We start from the raw sequence: 22,037 nt of genomic DNA on the forward strand, positions 1-22,037 counted from the left end.
AAAAAAAAGAAAAAAGTTCTCATGTTGTTCAACTTGGCCGAATAGAAGAAAGAAAAAGAAGGGAAAGAGCTTGGAGAAAATCGACTATGGTGGTTCACTAGACTAAGGTATGTTGATGTTGTTCCATGCGATTCATGCATATTTTTAGTTGTTAGCTTGAGTTCTACCTAGCCCATGGTTTAAATCTTTGCTATGAGATGGAGATGATATTCGGCCATGGGTGTTGTCTTCTTGGTTGGTGTTTGATGTTGTGGTGATGAGGCATGAAGATGAGTTAAGTTTCGGCTAAGGTGGACTTCTGTTGATGTCATTTGCATGCTAAGTGTGAAGCTTTGTAATGATATATGTGATGGTGATTGATGACTCTTGGATTTTCTTTTTAGCATTTTTGAGATAGACATTAAGTTCTTTGTTTAACCCATGACCAAAATTGAAATGGTATGGTGTCTTGATGCATTCGACCATGGTAGGAAGTAGATGAGAATTGGTAGTAAGGTGAAGTGCAAATGTTAGTATTTGATTACTAGTGTATATATATGTATTAGCCGAGTTTCGAACTTGAAACAAAATGGTATGTAGTCAATACAAGTAACCATATTTGTAGGAAGTATTAAGCATATAATCGGCCTCAACATGGACATGCATATTCGGCCACATGAGGTAGATTGGTGTTGCATGTATTCGGTTAGAGGCAAGCATATTGATGCTTTTATCTTGGCTTAGATAATCGGCTAAAAGAGAGTGTGGGCTAATATGTTGAGTTGATTCATGATTTCATATATATGTGACTCTAATGTCTAATGTATATATGGGTTAAGTACCTTGAGTTTCTCTTTTTGATGTTCAAATGATTAAATCAATTTATTTGTTAAATTAAGCTCAAGAGCAAAGGGGAACTAAATCCGATAAAGGGAAGGAAAAAGTGATCGAAAAGCGGTCGAAATCGTTCGACAACATCCGAGGTAAGTTTTCGAGTAATGAAACTTAGTTTACGATTTGATTAAGTCATGACGTATAAGCATAACAAATATACGGTGATATAATGATTCTACTTGAATTATATGTTGAGTTAATTAGTCTATACGTATGATGGGTAGCCGTATGTGCATAGAGATCATGACATAAAGCAAACCAAATCATGCTGTTTGTATGTGGCTATTGAGCCGAAAATGGGAATGCTTAATAATTGACTTGTGTTTGAATTCTAGTTATGAAAATGAAATAAAGATGTGTCATGATTTACTGATATGTGCATGAATATTCGGATGATAACGGGGCAAAGTCCCGAAGGCATTTGTGCGAGTTACTAATTCCGGGCTAAGTCCCGAAGGCATTTGTGCGAGTTACTAATTCCGGGCTAAGTCCCGAAGGAATTTGTGCGAGTTACTATTTCCGGGCTAAGTCCCGAAGGCATTTGTGCGAGTTGCTATATCCGGGCTAAGTCCCGGAGGCATTTGTGCGAACTACTATATCCGGGCTAAGTCCCGAAGGCATTTGAGCCAGTAGCTATATCCGGTTAAATCCCGATGGTACTTGGTTTGGGAATGAGCGATCTTGCTGTAATAATTTCAATTAATATGCTCGTAAAATCCCAACGATGAGGTATGTTTCGTATATGCATTGGATTAGTTGATTCCTTTTAAATAGTATTCGCTCAGTCGATTAATGAGCTTCCGGCTTTTGGTTAAGTTGATCTCTTATGTATGAGTATAAGGGTTGGTAATGTGAAGTAGGTATGGTTTTGAGAATGTGTGTATATGAAATTATCCGTTTAGTCACATGAATGCTATACTTCAATTGTGCCTAATTTCATTGCTCAAAACTTACTAAGCATTAAAATGCTTATTCCGTTTCTTTGATTCTCTGTTTTATAGATTTTGGTTCGTCAGCTATCGGACTCGGGATTGTCAAAGTCGAAGTTGTCCACACTATCAAAGCCCTTTTGGTACTCTTTTAGTTGAACTCTGCTAATGGCATGTATAGGACTGCCCTTTTTTTAATAGTCAAGTACTTTGGTGTTGTATATATTTGGATAGCCATGCGAAAATGGCTTATATATTTTGAGCATAGTGATATAATCATTTTGTATGTATATGGTTATTGAGAGGTGTGGATATGCTTGGCAATGATTGGCCATTGGAATGGTTAATCATGATCATATTTTGTGCTATATATGCTAAAGGGCTAGTTGAATCATGGAAACTATGAAATAGGTAAAGTCTACCTTAAAGGCAGATGCTGACAGCAGCAGTGATGTAAATTTGAAAAATCATTAAAAATAGTAGGAATGGAATTAAATAGTGAATAAATTATGTAATCGAACCTTGATGAATATAATTTCATATGGAAGAAACGAAATGATCATATGAGTCGTATTTTGAGAGATATTTAAGTTTTCGTGGAATAGGGCCAGAGCAATTTCTGGATCCCCTGATCTGACTTTGGAAATTCACTATAAATTAACCAGAGATAATTAGAAGTCATGCCATATATTTATAGATTCAGTTTCGAGTCTAGTTTCATTAGAAACAAACGGAATAAGTATTGAAGCCCTGTACAGGGAGATATATAAGTCGTAATGCATGAAGGTCAGAGCAGTCGAACCCTGAAACAGGGGAGACTTTAACTAATAAACTGTACTAATTGGCCCAATCAAAAATTCTAGAAAAAAATTTGTAGATGGATATATGAGTCTAGTTTCAGGGAAAATTTACGGAATCAGTTTTCGTGCTTCGGAACTCGAGATATGATTTTTAAAGTGACTGTGATGCAGTTAGCCAGCTTGTCTGGAAATAAAAAAAATGAACTGTGTAAGTCAATGAAATAAGTCCGTAAATACCTCGTGTTCGACTCCGGCAACGATCTCGGGTATGGGGTGTTATAATTTTATTGGTATCAGAGCTACGGTTTAGTCGATTCTACGACTACCGTAATACGTTTGGGTCTAGCTATACATGCCATTATGCGATTATTTGATAGTGTGGTGATTTTTGACAATTGAAAATGTGTTTATTTATAGTAATGGATCCCGATCCCAACCGAACGGTAGCTGATGATCTTGAGAGTGTAGCACCTGCTCCCACGCAAGGGACAGCGCCGGCGGACTCTCAACCTTTTGCTAGTAATCCGAACGATGAAGCTAGACAAGCTTTTTATAGCGTGATGAATGATTGGTTCAACCAATACATTCGAACTAATACGGCTGTTCCACAACCCCCATTCCCGAGTAATACAACCCCCGCACCTGCAATGCCTCCGGTCACTGACCAAATAAGGTCAAATAAGCCCCCAGTTGACAGAATCCGAAAACACGGGGCTACTGAATTTAAAGCTACGGACAGCGACGACGCCGAGCAAGCTGAATTTTGGTTGGATAACACTATTCGGGTACTTGATGAACTATCTTGCACACCCGATGAATGCTTAAAGTGTACTATCTCCTTGCTACGTGATTCTGCCTACTATTGGTGGAATACGTTGATTTCTGTTGTGCCCAGAGAGTAAGTAACTTGGGAGTTTTTCCAAACCGAGTTTCGAAAGAAGTATATCAGTCAGAGATTCATTGACCAAAAACGGAAGGAATTTCTTGAACTTAAACAAGGTTCTATGTCGGTTACCGACTATGAACGAAAATTTGTAAGGCTTAGCTGGTACGCACGAGAATGCATTTCTTCAGAAGCTGTGATGTGTAAACGTTTCGAAGATGGACTGAATGATGATATAAAGCTGTATGTTGGCATTTTAGAAATCCGAGAATTTGTGGTACTTGTCGAGCGAGCTTGCAAAGCTGAGGAGCTCAGTAAGGAGAAAAAGGAAAGCTGATATGGGACCAAAGGAGTTTCGTAAGAGATCTTCGGGAAAGCCCTTCCAACAATCATCAAAGAAATTTAGAGATGACTTAGGTCGGTCTAGAGACACTTCGGTTTTTCTAAACGAGATCGTGACCGACCCCCTGTGAGTACACGAGTCACTTCGGTCGCCAGTTTTGGAAACGATCGTCGAGACAGAACAGAGTGCCAGTATTGTGGTAAATGGCATTCAGGGAGTTGTAGATTCCATGACTGCTCCTGTTATAAATGCGGATCAGCTGACCATTTTATCAAGGATTGCCCGAGACTGTCTAAACAAAATGTAAATCAGAGTGGGAAACCAGGTGCTACTACTGCTCGGGGTAGACCGTCTAGAAACACGGGCAATGCTAGTGGCGGTCAGAGAGGATCTAGAGATGCTACAACCAAATCTGAGGCTCGTGCGCCTGCTAGAGCTTATGCTATACGTGCACGCGAGGATGCTTCTTCGCCTGATGTTATTACCGGTACTTTCACTCTCTTTGATACTAATGTGATTGCTTTGATTGACCCTGGTTCTACTCATTCTTATATATGTGAAACCTTAGCAACCAGTAAGACTTTACCTGTTGAGTCTACTGAGTTCGTAATTCGGGTGTAAAATCCCTTGGGTCGTTATGTGCTTGTCGATAAAGTGTGTAAGAAATGTCCCTTAGAAATTAGAGGTTCCTGCTTTCCGGCCAATTTGATGCTTTTACCGTTTGATGAATTTGATGTTATTCTCGGTATGGATTGGCTAACCGTTCAGGATGCAGTTGTGAATTGCAAAAGAAAAACTATCGATTTGAGGTGTGCAAATAATGAGATGATTCGAGTTAAGTCTACTGACTTGAATGGGTCGCCAGCTGTAATATCATCGATGTTGGCTCAGAAATATGTAAGAAAGGGGTGCAAAGCATACCTTGCGTATGTACTTGATGACAGAGAGTTAGAAAAGAAGCCTGAATCTGTGCCGGTGGTTTGTGAATATCTGGATGTTTTTCCCGAAGAATTACCGGGTTTACCACCTGTTCGGGAGGTAGAGTTTGGTATCGAGCTTGTACCTAGGACTACACCGATTTCGATAGCTCCGTATCGTATGGAACCAACAGAATTAAAGGAATTGAAAGCTCAGTTGCAAGAGTTGACGGATAGAGGTTTCGCTCGACCAAGTTTCTCACCTTGGGGTGCACCAGTATTGTTTGTGAAAAAGAAGGACGGAACCATGAGGTTGTGCATCGACTATCGTCAGCTGAATAAGGTGACAATAAAGAATAAATATCCGATACCGCGCATTGACGATTTGTTTGATCAACTAAAGGGAGCCTCAGTGTTTTCAAAGATAGATTTGAGATCGGGTTGTTATCAGTTGCGAATTCGAGATTCGGATATACCCAAAACAGCTTTCAGAATGAGATACGGTCACTACGAGTTCTTAGTGATGCCGCTTGGGCTCACTAATGCCCCTGCGGTATTTATGGATCTGATGAATCGGGTCTTCAGACAGTATCTGGACCAGTTTGTAGTTGTGTTTATTGATGACATCTTGGTCTACTCAATAGATGAAACCGAGCATGCTAAGCACCTGAGATTAGTGTTGCAGATTTTACGAGATAAGCAGTTATATGCTAAGTTCAGTAAGTGTGAGTTCTGGTTAAGAGAGGTGAGCTTCTTGGGTCATGTGGTATCCGCATCGGGTATTCAAGTTGATCCGAGCAAAATTTCAGCCATACTTAACTGGAAGCCTCCGAGAAATATTACTGAGGTTCGGAGCTTTTTGGGACTTACCGGTTACTACCGAAGGTTTGTAAAAGGTTACTCGATGATAGCCACACCAATGACGAAACTACTTCAGAAAGATGTTAAGTTTGAATGGACAGAAAAGTGTCAGAAAAGTTTCGATCAATTGAAAACTCATTTGACGGAAGCTCCAGTACTAGTGCAGCCCGAATCAGGCAAGGAGTTTGTCATTTATAGTGATGCATCCTTACTTGGGTTGGGTTGTGTATTGATGCAAGAAGATCGAGTTGTAGCTTATGCGTCGAGACAACTGAAGCCACATGAGAAAAATTATCCAACCCATGATCTCGAACTGGCTGCCATCGTATTCGCTTTGAAAATATGACGACATTACTTATTTGGTGAGAAGTGCCATGTATATTCGGATCACAAAAGTCTCAAATATTTGATGACTCAAAGAGACTTGAATCTGCGACAAAGACGTTGGCTTAAGTTGTTAAAAGATTATGAGCTTGTCATTGACTATCACCTGGGAAAGGCTAATGTGGTTGCGGATGCTTTGAGTCGTAAATCACTGTTTGCTTTACGAGCGATGAATGTACACTTGTCTATTCTATCCAACAATGTGTTAGTAGCAGAATTAAAGGCTAGACCATTGTTGATTCATCAAATTCGTGAAGCACAGAAAGTCGATGATGAATTGGTTGCAAAACGGGCTGAATGTGTTTCGGATAGGGAATCAGAGTTTCAAATTGATGACGACGATTATTTGAGGTTCAGAAGTCGTTTGTGTGTTCCAAGAAATTCAGAACTTATTTCGATGATTCTGAACGAAGCTCATAGTACCCGAATGTCAATTCACCCGGGGAGAACGAAAATGTACAACGATCTGAGACGTCAGTTTTGGTGGCATGGTATGAGATGAGACATTTCCGATTTTGTTTTGAAGTGTTTAATATGCCAACAAGTGAAAGCGGAACATCAAGTGCCTACGGGTTTACTCCAGCCGATCATGATACCTGAATGGAAATGGGATCGAGTCACGATAGATTTTGTGTCTGGGTTGTCATTGTCGACAAGTAAGAAAGATGCGATTTGGGTTGTTGTTGATAGACTGACTAAGTCGGCTCATTTTATTCCCATACGTACAAATTATTCACTGGATAAACTAGTTGAATTGTATGTTTCTCAGATTGTGAGATTACACTGGGTACCCATTTCTATTGTGTCGGATAGAGATCCGAGATTCACCTCGCGATTTTGGAAGAAATTGCAAGAAGCTTTGGGTACCAATTTGCATTTTAGCACCGATTTTCATCCCCAAACCGATGGTCAATCCGAGCGGATAATTCAGATACTCGAGGATATGTTGAGATGCTACATCCTTGAGTTTAGTGCTTCATGGGAATGATATCTACCTTTGATTGAGTTCGCTTACAACAATAGTTTTCAGTCAAGCATTAAGATGGCGCCTTACGAGGCTTTGTACGGTCAAAAATGCCATACACCATTGTTTTGGACCGAGCTCGGTGAAAGTAAAATTTTTGGAGTTGATTTGATTAAAGATGCTGAGCAGAAAGTAAAAATAATTCGTGAAAGTCTGAAGGCAGCATCAGATCGTCAGAAGTCGTACGCGGATTTGAAACGAAAGGACATTGAGTATTTGGTGGGAGATAAAGTGTTTCTTAAAGTTTCACCTTGGAAAAAGATACTCAGATTTGGGCGTAAGGGCAAATTGAGTCCGAGGTTTATCGGGCCATATGAAATATCCGAACGAGTCGGTCCAGTTGCGTATAGATTGATTTTGCCCCCTGAACTTGAAAAGATTCACGACGTCTTTCATGTTTCGATGCTTCGACGTTACAGATCTGATCCATCGCACATAATTAATCCATCAGAGGTTGAAATTCAACCCGATATGAGTTAAGAAGAAGAACCGATTCGTATCCTAGCTCGTGAAGTGAAAGAGTTACGAAACAAAAAGGTTCCTTTAGTAAAAGTGTTATGGCTCAAACACGGGATGGAAGAAGCTACTTGGGAGACTGAGAACTCTATGAAAGAACGATACCCAAAACTATTTACCTGTAAGATTTTCGGGGACGAAAATTTCTTAAGAGGGGGAGAGTTGTGACAGCCCTAAATTGACCCTAGTCGGAAAGTGGTTTCGGGACCACAAGACTGAGTCATAAAAATAATTAACCATTATATTTTATGCTTATTATATGTATATAGGCATGTGTGAAAATTTCATGTTTGAATTTTGTTAATTGTAAGTGAATTTAGCTAAATAGGACTTGTGTGAGAAAATTTAGAAATGTGCTAGGCAAATGTTAAAGTGGCCTATTGATGCATGCTAGAAAATGTTGTCCTTGCATGTCAAAATACCCAAAAGTTGGGATGGTGGCCGGCCATGCTATGGGTAAAAAGGTATTATAAACATGTTATGTTAGTGTTTCATGGGAGGAATGATAAAATAAGGAGCATGGTAATAAAATAATGAAAAGGAAAATGATGAAGAAAAAAAAAAGAAAAAGTTCTCATGTTGTTCAACTTGGCCGAATAGAAGAAAGAAAAAGAAGGGAAAGAGCTTAGAGAAAATCGGCTATGGTGGTTCACTAGACTAAGGTATGTTGATGTTGTTCCATGCGATTCATGCATATTTTTAGTTGTTAGCTTGAGTTCTACCTAGCCCATGGTTTAAATCTTTGCTATGAGATGGAGATGATATTCGGCCATGGGTGTTGTCTTCTTGGTTGGTGTTTGATGTTGTGGTGATGAAGCATGAAGATGAGTTAAGTTTCGGCTAAGGTGGACTTCTGTTGATGTCATTTGCATGCTAAGTGTGAAGCTTTGTAATGATATATGTGATGGTGATTGATGACTCTTGGATTTTCTTTTTAGCATTTTTGAGATAGACATTAAGTTCTTTGTTTAACCCATGACCAAAATTGAAATGGTATGGTGTCTTGATGCATTCGGCCATGGTAGGAAGTAGATGAGAATTGGTAGTAAGGTGAAGTGCAAATGTTAGTATTTGATTACTAGTGTATATATATGTATTAGCCGAGTTTCGAACTTGAAACAAAATGGTATGTAGTCAATACAAGTAACCATATTTGTAGGAAGTATTAAGCATATAATCGGCCTCAACATGGACATCCATATTCGGCCACATGAGGTAGATTGGTGTTGCATGTATTCGGTTAGAGGCAAGCATATTGATGCTTTTATCTTGGCTTAGATAATCGGCTAAAAGAGAGTGTGGGCTAATATGTTGAGTTGATTCATGATTTCATATATATGTGACTCTAATGTCTAATGTATATATGGGTTAAGTACCTTGAGTTTCTCTTTTTGATGTTCAAATGATTAAATCAATTTATTTGTTAAATTAAGCTCAAGAGCAAAGGGGAACTAAATCCGATAAAGGGAAGGAAAAAGTGATCGAATAGCCGTCGAAATCGTTCGACAACATCCGAGGTAAGTTTTCGAGTAATGAAACTTAGTTTACGATTTGATTAAGTCATGACGTATAAGCATAACAAATATACGGTGATATAATGATTCCACTTGAATTATATGTTGAGTTAATTAGTCTATACGTATGATGGGTAGCCGTATGTGCATAGAGATCATGACATAAAGCAAACCAAATCATGCTGTTTGTATGTGGCTATTGAGCCGAAAATGGGAATGCTTAATAATTGACTTGTGTTTGAATTCTAGTTATGAAAATGAAATAAAGATGTGTCATGATTTACTGATATGTGCATGAATATTCGGATGATAACGGGGCAAAGTCCCGAAGGCATTTGTGTGAGTTACTAATTCCGGGCTAAGTCCCGAAGGCATTTGTGCGAGTTACTAATTCCGGGCTAAGTCTCGAAGGCATTTGTGCGAGTTACTAATTCAGGGCTAAGTGTCGAAGGCATTTATGCCAGTTACTATTTCCGGGCTAAGTCCCGAAGGCATTTGTGTGAACTACTATATCCGGGCTAAGTCCCGAAGGCATTTGAGCGAGTAGTTATATTCGGTTAAATCCCGAAGGTACTTGGTTTGGGAATGAGCGATCTTGCTGTAATAATTTCAATTAATATGCTCGTAAAATCCCAACGATGAGGTATGTTTCGTATATGCATTGGATTAGTTGATTCCTTTTAAATAGTATCCGCTCAGTCGATTAATGAGCTTCCGGCTTTTGGTTAAGTTGATCTCTTATGTATGAGTATAAGGGTTGGTAATGTGAAGTAGGTATGATTTTGAGAATGGTGTATATGAAATTATCCGTTTAGTCACATGAATGCTATACTTCAATTGTGCCTAAATTCATTGCTCAAAACTTACTAAGCATTAAAATGCTTATTCCGTTTCTTTGATTCTCTGTTTTATAGATTTTGGTTCGTCAGCTATCGGACTCGGGATTGTCAAAGTCGAAGTCGTCCACACTATCAAAGCCCTTTTCGTACTCTTTTAGTTGAACTCTGCTAATGGCATGTATAGGACTGCCCTTTTGTTAATAGTCAAGTACTTTGGTGTTGTATATATTTGGATAGCCATGCGAAAATGGCTTATATATTTTGAGCATAGTGATATAATTATTTTGTATGTATATGGTTATTGAGAGGTGTGGATATACTTGGCAATGATTGGCCATTGGAATGGTTAATCATGATCATATTTTGTGCTATATATGCTAAAGGGCTAGTTGAATCATGGAAACTATGAAATAGGTAAAGTCTACCTTAAAGGCAGATGCTGACAGCAGCAGTGATGTAAATTTGAAAAATCACTAAAAATAGTAGGAATGGAATTAAATAGTGAATAAATTATGTAATTTAACCTTGATGAATATAATTTCATATGACGAAACGAAACGATCATATGAGTCATATTTTAAGAGATATTTAAGTTTTCGTGGAACAGGGCCAGAGCGATTTCTGGATCCCCTGATCTGACTTTGGAAATTCACTATAAATTAACCAGAGATAATTAGAAGTCATGCCATATATGTATAGATTCCGTTTTGAGTCTAGTTTCATTAGAAACAAACGGCACAAGTATTGAATCCCTGTACAGGGAGATATATAAGTCGTAATGCATGAAGGTCAGAGCAGTCGAACCCTGAAACAGGGGAGACTTTAACTAATAAACTGTACTAATTGGCCTGATAAAAAATTCTATAAAAAAATTTGTAGATGGATATATGAGTCTAGTTTCAGGTAAAATTTATAGAATCAGTTTTTGAGCTTCGGATCTCGAGATATGATTTTTAAAGTGACTGTGATGCAGTTAGCCAGCTTGTCTGGAAATAAAAAAAATGAACTGTGTAAGTCAATGAAATAAGTCCGTAAATACCTCGTGTTCGACTCCGGCAACGGTCTCGGGTACGGGGTGTTACAAAAACAGACATGGCACTTACATTGTCACTTCCCTTACAATATCGATCAGGGCCAATCCTTTCCTGGTCTTTGTTTCAGATACTCCTACAAAGAGTTAACCAAAGAATAAAGAAACAGTTTTAAAGAGAATAAAAAGTAGATCTACAGACAAGAATTTTACTAATTGCACAACAGAGAGATTGAGAGAAATACATTTGAAACTCTCCGCAAATGACTCATTCAGAAGCCAGTAAGATATTTGCTCGATGTCTTTAGGCAATGGATTTCTAGTACAGAGATACACGGCTTCTTCTGTAATCTTCTGAGAAGCCATGTGTGTTGACTGCATGCAGTAAAAAAGTCATTAACAATGCCACTCTTGCACATTCATGAATAACACCGACCACTTCATAAGAATAGGCATCTTACTCGCCCAAATCCCCCCGTCAATAAGGAAAATAATGTCTATTCATGCACTTGAACACTTGGTTCAGAGACATCCCCATAGGAGCCTGCTTTAAGTCACAAATAGTTTTATTAAAATATTAAGTTAGTATTCGAGTTTTTTTTTTAATTTAACATGTTAGCATAATTTTAAATCATATAATTAAAAATATATTTTTTATATAAGAGAAAGGAGGAAGGACTGTTTGCAGTTTAAACTTGAAATCAGATAAAATATGTAAAAGTTATTTTTTATTTTTAATTAAAATAAAGAGATTTTATGAATAAAAATGAAAAGAGACTTATTTAACTGTAACACAAGCATAATGATTACTAGAACAATACTTTTTTAATGTATTAGCTAAATAAATATTAATTTAGTCTATATTTGATAAATTGAAACATTAAGTAGTGAAAAAATAAATTTGAAAATATTAAGTGTTGAATTTAAGTTATAAAATTTATTTAGTGTACTCAAAATTGAATATTAAATATAATTAGATTGTTTGATAAATGATAATACAATCTTAAATGAAATATATTTTATTTTATTCTATTTTCTATTAAGTGATAAGTAGGTCTATGTCTACTTATCATTTTGTACACTTTTTTGTAAAAAAAATTTCTATCTAGTAGTTTTTACTAAAGATTATCAAATCAACACTTTATCAAACATGACATTAATTTAGTAGCTTATTAAATATATATATCAGAGTAACATATCGATGCCAACGTATGAAACGTTGACTTACTCGCACACATATATCGGAGTCACATATACTTCCAGGTGCCAACTTTAAATTGACCAAAATATACATATATTCATTAACAAAGTTATTATTTACTACCAATGGCACAACATCATCATATATTCGAATTCATATATGTATATATTTATCATGATTTACACTTTAATATCACATGCATATACTTCATTTAGCCGAATATTAACTTGCCATTATTATACAAATAATCAACATTTTCACATATATAGATCATATTATCACTTTAATTAGGAAAAAAGAAATCCATCCTATCCAATTAAAACTAGAGTCCACATCACCTAAACACATAAATTAGACAAGGCTACACCACCCCTCTGAAGAGCAATGAGATAATGTGGTAATGTAACACCACTTCTGCCACAAAGCAAATAACAGATCGAAGCCAACCTATTGTTTCTCTGACTTACGCTTCTTAAATAAGTAACTATCATTGTACAACAATTTACGCAGAAACAGTATAAGAATAAGTAGTTTAAACACCTGCAAAATGTTCAAAGCCTTTCTCATGTCACCATTGCTAAGCCGTACTAGTGCTGCCAAGCCACTATCAGGTACATCAAGCCTGGTCCAATGAAGCGAAAATTGGTAACAGTATTCAGGTGAAAGATTCAAAGATATGATCCAAAGAACAAAAGGTAAAGCCATTTAAATATGCTAACACACGGATTTTCATTCTTTGACAACTCTAATAAAAAAAATTGCAAATGACTTGAGCCAAATATATGATGTTGACAAATCATTTTTGTTTATCATTTAGGTAGAAGGTCATGGCATTCACTCTTCCAATATATGATGTTGACAAATCAAGATTGAAGAGGACAGAAATGAGTTACAGATATGTACTTGGATCCCGAAAATAGAAATGCTTTTCTTTATTTTCCTAATAATTTACCACTATACTATTTATTATACTATTCTTTTCTTGGATTTATATCAAAAACAGGTCTTGGGAGTTGAAATTTGTGGGGATAGCGTATGTACTCACATGCTCAGTATATCCTCAACAATTGGGTATGGTGAACAATTTAAATACACATACTAAGATCTCTGGTTTTGTCCAAATATTCACATAGACTTAGTTGGAAAAGTAGGATAAATTTGAAGGAGATTAAATAAATTATGCAGCCACTTCAAATAGAAGACAGACTGTAACACCCCGTACCCGAGACCGTTGCCGGAGTCGAACACGAGGTGCTAACCGACTTAATTCATTTACTTTCACAGTCCATTTTAAAAATTTCCAGGCAGTTGGCTAACTGCATCACTGTCACCTTAAAAATCATATCTTGAGTTCCAGAACTCGAAAATCAGTTTCGTAATTTTTCCATGAAACTAGACTCATATATCCATCTACAGATTTTTTCTAGAATTTTTGGTTGGGTCAATTAGTACAGTTTATTAGTTAAAGTCTCCCCTGTTACAGGGTGCGACTACACTGACCTTCATGCATTACGATTTGGATATCTCCCTGTACAGGGCTTCAATACTGATGCCGTTTATTTCTATAGAAACTAGACTCAAAAAGGAATCTATACATATATAGCATGACTTCTAAATATCTCTGGTTAATTTATAATGAATTTCCAAAGTCAGATCAGGGGATCCAGAAACCGTTCTGGCCCTGTCTCACAAAAACTTTAACATCTCATAATATACTGTTCATATGAATGTTTCGTTACTTTCCTATGAAAATAGATTCATCAAGGTTCGATTACATAATTTATTAACTATTTAATTCCATTCCTACTATTTTTAGTGATTTTTCACATCCACATCACTGCTGCTGCCAGCATCTATTTTAAGGTAAACTTTACCTATTTCATGATCCTCCATGGATCAACTAGAGTTTGTCATACATATACCAAAAGTGATCATGAATAACCATTCCCTTGGCTAACCGTTACCAACATTTCCATACCTCTCGACGGACAACATACAAAACGATTATAATGCTATGATCAAAGTATAATTAAGCCATTTTCGCATGGCTATCCAAATTTACACAAAACCGAAGGGTTCATGACCAACAACAAAAGGGTAGTCCTATACATGCCATTTCAAAGTTCAACCAAAAGTATACCAAAAGGAGCTTTGATAGTATGGGCGACTTCGACTTCAAAATCCCGAGTCCGATAGCTGAAGAACCAAAATCTATAAAACAGAGAATCAAAGAAACGGAGTAAACATTAAATGCTTAGTAAGTTTTGAGCAAAGATTTTAAGCACATCAGAAGTATAGCATTCATATAACTAAACGGATAATTCCATATATACATTTTCTCAAATCATTCCTACTTCACATTCCAACCCCTATATTCATACATAAGGGATCATCTTAGCCAAATACCGGAAGCTCATTACTCGACTGAGCGAATATTATTCGAAGGGAATCAACTATTCCAATGCACATACGAAACATACCTCATTGTTGGGATTTTTCAAGCGTATTAACTGAAATTTTTACAGCAAGATCGCTCGTTCCCGAATCACGTACCTTCGGAATTTAACCGGATATAGCTACTCGTTCAAATGCCTTCGGACATAGCCTGGTTATAGTAACTCGCACAAATGCCTTCGGGACTTAACCCGGATTTAGTGACTCGCACCAATGCCTTCGGGCTTAGCCCGGAATTAGTAACTCGCACAAATGCCTTCGGATCTTAGTCCGGATATAGTCACTTAGCACAAAGCCTTCGGGACTTAGCCCGGACATCATTCGAATAACCATGTACATTTATCAATAGATCATGACACATCCGTATTTCATTTTCATTACCAAAGCTCAAACACAAGACACTTATCACACTTGAAATTTCGGCTCAATAGCCACATACAAAGAGCATGATTTTGATTTGCTTAAAACATGATCTAATCAAATCATAATCTAAGTTCCATTACTCGAAAACTTACCTCGGATGTGGTCGAACGATTTCGGCGGCTATTCGATAACTTTTTCCTTCCCCTTATTCAACTGTGGTCCTCTAAGCTCTTGAGCTAATTCAAACAAATTTAACTTATTAAAGTCTCATTATGCTAGCTTATGGCTGAATATGACAAAGAGTTTAATAGGTCATATGGCCACCCTTTAGCTCAAATACACAATGGTCATGCGCATTTTTAATCACATTAAGCAATTTAACACAATTCATTTGAACATCAAAAGAGAACCTCAAGGTACTTAGTCCATATATACATTAGACATTAGAGTCACATATGTACGAAATCACGAATCGAATTCAACATATTAGCTAATATTCCCCTTAGCCGAATTTTCTAAGTCAAGATAAAGCCATCAATATGCTTACCTATGGCTGAACATACACATCAACTTATGTACTCATTCATGTGGCCGAACATACATGTCTATGTTGAGGCCGATTGCAACACTCAATACATTCTACAAGTATGGTCACTTGTATTGACTAAACACCATTTTGTTTCAAGTTCAAAACTTGGCCCATACACATATATACACTAGTAAAGCATCCTCTCCCTTTCCATCAATTCAACACATGCATTACTCATTAATATACAAAAATTATATTCGGCCTTAGCACACAACTTGCTAGCCGATTCTTCTCCATCTAGCAACTAATGCACATATGTGCTCATTCGTTAGACTCTACTTCATCTAACAACAACCATATTTTCCCTTCTACTTCCTACCATGGCAGAATGCATCACAACACCATACCATTTCAATTTTTGGTCATGGTTAAACAAAGAACTTAATGTCTCACTCAAAAATGCTAAAAAGAAGATTCAAGAATCATCAATCCACCATTACATGAACCATTGCAAAGCTTCACTTTTAGCATGCAAATGATATCAACACAAATCCACCTTAGCCGAATATCATCTCCATGACATAGTAAAGATTTGAACCATGGGCTAGTTAGAACTCAAGCTAACTACTAAAATATACATGAATCTCATGGAGCAACCTCAAACATACCTTAGCCTAGTTACATGCATGGCCGAACCTCTTCAACATTTCCTCCTTTCTTTCCTTTTGAATTTCGGTCAAAGATGTTCAAGGATGAACACACATTTTTTTTCTTTGTTTTCTTTCTTCCATTCACAGCAAAGGGGGGGGCATGGATGAGACCATTTTTTTTCATCACTCCTCCCTTTCATTATTTAATTACCATGCTCATTATTTTATTTTTCCTAACATACATCACTAACCTAACATGTTTGTGACATGTTTCCACCCATAGCATGGCCGGCCACTATGCTTTAATTTGGCTAATTTGACATGCAAGGACAATCACTTTCCCACATATATTAATAGGCCACTTGAACACTTGCCTAGCATATTTCTAAATTGTCTCACATAAGTCCCTACTAATAAATTTCACATACACTGACCAAATTAAAGTATGGAACTATCACACAAGCATTTACGCACATCAAAAACACAAAATATAATCTTTAATTATTTATAAGACTCAGTTTCGTGGTCCCGAAACCACTCTTCTACTAGGGTCAATTTAGGGCTGTCACAACTCTCCCCCACTTAAGAAATTTTCGTCCCCGAAAATCTTACCGGTAAATAGGTTTGGGTATCGTTCTCTCATAGAGTTCTCGGTTTCCCAAGTAGCTTCTTCGACTCCGTGTTTGAGCCATAACACCTTTACTAACGGAACCCTTTTGTTTCGCAACTCTTTCACTTCACGAGCTAGGATACGAGTCGGTTCTTCTTCATAACTCATATCGGCTTGAATTTCAACCTCGGAGGGGTTTATTACGTGCGAAGGATCGGATCTGTAACGTCGAAGCATCGAAACATGAAAAACGTTGTGGATCCTTTCGAGTTCAGGGGGTAAAAGCAACCTATATGCAACTAGGCCAACTCGTTCGGAGATCTCATACGGCCCAATGAATCTCGGACTCAATTTGCCCTTTCGGCCAAATCTGAGTATCTTCTTCCAAGGCGATACCTTAAGAAACACTTTGTCTCCCACCTGATACTCAATATCTCTTCGTTTTAAATCCGCGTACAACTTCTGACGATCTGATGCTGCCTTCAGACTTTCACGAATTATTTTTACTTTCTGTTCAGCATCTTTAATCAAATCCACTCCGAAATTTTTGCTTTCACCGACCTCGGTCCAAAACAATGGCGTACGGCATTTACGCCCGTACAAAGCCTCGTAAGGTGCCATCGTAATACTTGATTGAAAACTATTGTTGTAAGCGAATTCAATCAAAGGTAAATACCGCTCCCACGAACCACTAAACTCGAGGATGCAACATCTCAACATATCCTCAAGTATCTGAATTATCCGCTCGGATTGACCATCGGTTTGTGGATGAAAAGCGGTGCTAAAATGCAGCTTGGTACCCAAAGCTTCTTGAAATTTCTTCCAAAATCGCGAGGTGAACCTCGGATCTCTATCCGACACAATAGAAATCGGTACCCCGTGTAATCTTACAATCTGAGAAACATACAATTCAGCTAGTTTATTGTAACACCCCGAACCCGAGACCGACACTGGAGTCGAACACGAGGTGTTAACAGACTTTAAACCCCTTATAAAAAAATATTTCCCAGACACTGCCAATCTGCGTACTAGTCGATTTAAAAATCATATCTTGAGTTTCACAACTCGAAAATCAGTTTCGTGATTTTTCCCTGAAACTAGACTCATATTCCCATCTACATATTGTTTTCTAGAATTTTTGGTCGGGCCAATTAGTACAGTTTATTAGTCAAAGTCTCCCATGTTACAGGGATCGACTACACTGACCTTTGTGCAATACGACTTGGATATCTCCCTACACAGAGCTTCAATACTGATGCCATTTCTTTCTATAGAAACTAGACTCAGAGAGGAATCTATACATATATGGCATGACTTCTAATTATCTCTGGTTAATGTATAATGAATTTCCAAAGTCGGAACAGGGAATCTAGAAACCGTTCTGGCCCTGTCTCACAAGAACCTGAATATCTCTTAACATACTGTCCGTATGATTGTTTCGTTACTTTCCTATGAAAATAGATTCATCAAGGTTCGTTTACATAATTTATTCACTATTTAATTCCATTCCTACTATTTTTAGTGAATTTCCAAATCTACATCATTGCTGCTGTCAGCATCTGCCTTTAAGGTAGACTTTACCTATTTCATAGTTTCCATGATTCAACTAGCCCTTTTTGCATAAGTAGCACAATTTATGATAGTGATTAACCATTCCCATGGCCAATCCTTGTCAAGCCTATCCACACCTCTCAATAACCATATCCATACCAAATGATTATAACATTACACTCAAACATATATAAGCCATTTTCGCATGGCTAACCAAAATTATACAAGTCCAAAGGGTCCATGACCCACAACAAACGGGTAGTCCTATACATGCCATTTCGAAGTTCAACCAAAATTGTACCAAAAGGGGGGCTTTGATAGTGTGGGCGACTTTGACTTCAAGATCCCGAGTCCGATAGCTGGAGAACCAAATCTATAAAACAGAGGAGCAATGAAACGGAGTAAGCAATTTATGCTTAGTAAGTTTTGAGCAAGGAATTCCAGCACAACAAAAGTATAGCATTCATATAGCTAAACGGATAATTTCATATGCACAAATTTTCGATATCATACTTGCTTCACATTACCAACCCTTATGTACATACACAAAAGATCAACTTAGCCAAAGGCCGGTAGCTCATTTTTCAACTGAGCGAAAACTTATTTGTAAGGGCTCAACTAAATTCAAGCACATACGAAACATACCTCAATGTTGGGATGTTTCTAGAGTATTAACTGAAATTTTTACAGCAAGATCATTCATTCCCAAATCACGTACCTTCGGAATTTAATCGGATATAGCTCCTCGTTCAAATGCCTTCGGGACATAGCCCGGTTATAGTAACTCGCACAAATGCCTTCGGGACTTAACCCGGATTTAGTAACTCGCACAAATGCCTTCGGGCTTAGCCCGGAATTAGTATCTCGTACAAATGCCTTCGGATCTTAGTCCGGATATGGTCACTTAGCACAAAGCCTTCGGGACTTAGCCCGGACATCATTCAAATAACCATGCACATTTAACAATAAATCATGGCACATTCGTATTTCATTTTCGTTAGCAAAACTCAAACACAAGACACTTATCATTCTTGTAATTTCGGCTCAATAGCCACACACAAAGAGCATGATTTTGATTTGCTTAAAACATGATCTAATCAAATCTTAATTTAAGCTCTCTTACTCAAGAACTTACCTCGGATGTTGTCGAACGATTCCGATGGCTATTCGACCACTTTTTCCTTCCCTTTATCGGATTTAGTTCCCCTTTGCTCTTGAGCTTAATTAAACAAATAAATTGATTTAATCATTTGAGCATCGAAAAGAGGAACACAAGGCACTTAGCCCATATTTATACATTAGACATTAAAGTCACATATGTACGGAATCATGAATCAAACTCAACATTTTAGCTAATTTTCCCCCTTGGCCGAATTTTCTAAGCCAAGACAAAAGCATCAATATGCTTGCCTCCAACCGAATACATGCAACACCAAATCTTCTTCCTATGGCCGAATATGCATGTCTATGTTGGGGCCGATTATATGCTTAATACTTCCTACAAGTATGGTTACTTGTATTGATTATAAATATCATCTTGTTTCAAGTTCAAAACTTGGCTAATACACAGATATATACACTAGTAAAGCATCCTCTCCCTTTCCATCAATTTAACACATGCATTACTCATTAATATACAAAAATTATATTCGGCCTTAGCACACAACTTGCTAGCCGATTCTTCTCCATCTAGCAACCAATGCACATATGTGCTCACTCAAAAATGCTAAAAAGAAGATTCAAGAATCATCAATCCACCATCACATGCATCATTAACAAGCTTCATATTTAGCATGCAATGGCATTAACACAAAACCTACCTAGGCCGAATATCATCCCCATGACATAGCAAAGATTTGAACCATGGGCTAATTAGAACTCAAGCTAGCAACTAAAAACATGCATGAATCTCAAGGCACAACCTCAAACATACCTTGATCTAGATACAAGTATGGCCAAACCTCCTCCTAATCCTCTTCCAAACCAAACATGAAGCAAGAACTCCTTCCTCCTTCCTTTGAATTTTCGGCCAAATGAAGATGAAAAAGGATGAACAAAATTTTCTCTTTCTTTTCTTTAACTCACGGCAATGGGGGGGAAGACAACCACACACATTTTTTTGTTTCCATCATATTCCCTTTCATTATTTTATGCACATGCTCCTTATTTTATTTTTCCTAACATACCTCACTAACATAACATGTTTGTGACATGTTTCCACTCATGATGCACTAACACAACATGTCTATGACATGTCTTGCCCATCACACTTGGTCTACCATGCTTGTCATTGTCGGCCACTACTAGTTAGGGGGGAATTTGACATGCAAGTCCCCCCTTTTTATTTCATGCTCTAATAGGTCCTTACGCATTGACCTATCACATTTTAAAATTTTCTCACATAAGTCCTATTTGATGAAATTCACTTACAATTAACAAAATTCAAACACGAAATTTTCACACATGCACATGTACATATAATGAGCATCAATTATGACGGTTAATTATTTTTACGACTCGGTTTAGCGATCCCGAAACCACTTCCCGACTAGGGTCAATTTTGGGCTGTCACAACTCTCCCCCACTTAAGAAATTTTCGTCCCCGAAAATCTTACCGGTAAATAAGTTTGGGTATCGTTCTTTCATCGAGCTCTCGGTTTCCCAAGTAGCTTCCTCGATCCCGTGTTTGAGCCATAACACCTTTACTAGCGGAACCCTTTTGTTTCACAACTCCTTCACTTAACGAGCTAGGATACGCATCGGTTCTTCTTTATAATTCATATCGGCTTGAATTTCAACCTCTGATGGATTAATCACATGTGACGGATCAGATCTATAGCGTCGAAGCATCGAAACATGAAAGACATCGTGAATATTTTAAAGTTCAGGGGGCAAAATCAATCTATACGCAACCGGACCAACTCGTTCGGAGATTTCGTACGGCCCAATGAATCTCGGGCTCAACTTGCCCTTACGGCCAAATCTGAGTACCTTTTCCAAGGCGAAATTTAAGAAACACTTTATCTCCCACCTGATATTCAATGTCTTTTCGTTTCAAATCCGCATACGATTTTGACGATCTGAGGCTGCTTTCAGACTTTCACGGATTACCTTTACTTTCTGTTCGGCATCCTTAATCAAATCAACTCCGAAAATTTTACTTTCACCGAGCTCGGTCCAAAACAATGGTGTACGGCATTTACGACCGTACAAAGCATCGTAAGGTGCCATCTTAATACTTGATTGAAAACTATTGTTGTAAGCGAATTCAATCAAAGGTAAATACCGTTCCCATGAACCACTGAACTCGAGGATGCAACATCTCAACATATCCTCAAGTATCTGAATTGTCCGCTCGGATTGACCATCGGTTTGGGGGTGAAAAGCAGTGCTAAAATGCAGCTTGGTACCCCAAGCTTCTTGCAATTTCTTCCAAAATCGTGAGGTGAATCTCGGATCTCTATCCGACACGATAGAAATAGGTACCCGGTGTAATCTCACAATCTGAGAAACGTACAATTCAGCTAGTTTATCCAATGAAAAATCCGTACGCACGGGGATAAAGTGAGCCGACTTAGTCAGCCTATCGACAACAACCCAAATCGCATCTTTCTTACTTGCTGACAATGGCAGTCCGGACACAAAGTCCATTGTGACTCGATCCCATTTCCACTCAGGTATCATGATCGGCTGAAGTAATCCTGAAGGCACTTGATGTTCCGCTTTCACTTGTTGACATATTAAACATCTCGAAACAAAGTCAGAG

The 22,037-nt window shown here is 37.7% G+C and overlaps 1 long non-coding RNA gene across 2 annotated transcripts in view; it reads right to left on the reverse strand.

Annotated features, from left to right (window-relative positions):
• The window catches only part of LOC107949298 (uncharacterized), a 45,421-nt gene that overhangs the window by 1,701 nt on the left and 21,683 nt on the right, over positions 1-22,037 (reverse strand). For both annotated transcript variants that reach the window (XR_005925620.1, XR_005925619.1), the window contains exons 2-4: positions 12,655-12,736; positions 11,159-11,288; positions 10,987-11,050 (exon numbers count right to left, since the gene is read on the reverse strand). This is a non-coding gene — a long non-coding RNA (uncharacterized lncRNA). The remainder of the gene's footprint in view (positions 1-10,986; positions 11,051-11,158; positions 11,289-12,654; positions 12,737-22,037) is intronic.

Source organism: Gossypium hirsutum, chromosome A04 (genome assembly GCF_007990345.1).
Source record: "Gossypium hirsutum isolate 1008001.06 chromosome A04, Gossypium_hirsutum_v2.1, whole genome shotgun sequence".
NCBI classification, from domain to species: domain Eukaryota; kingdom Viridiplantae; phylum Streptophyta; class Magnoliopsida; order Malvales; family Malvaceae; genus Gossypium; species Gossypium hirsutum.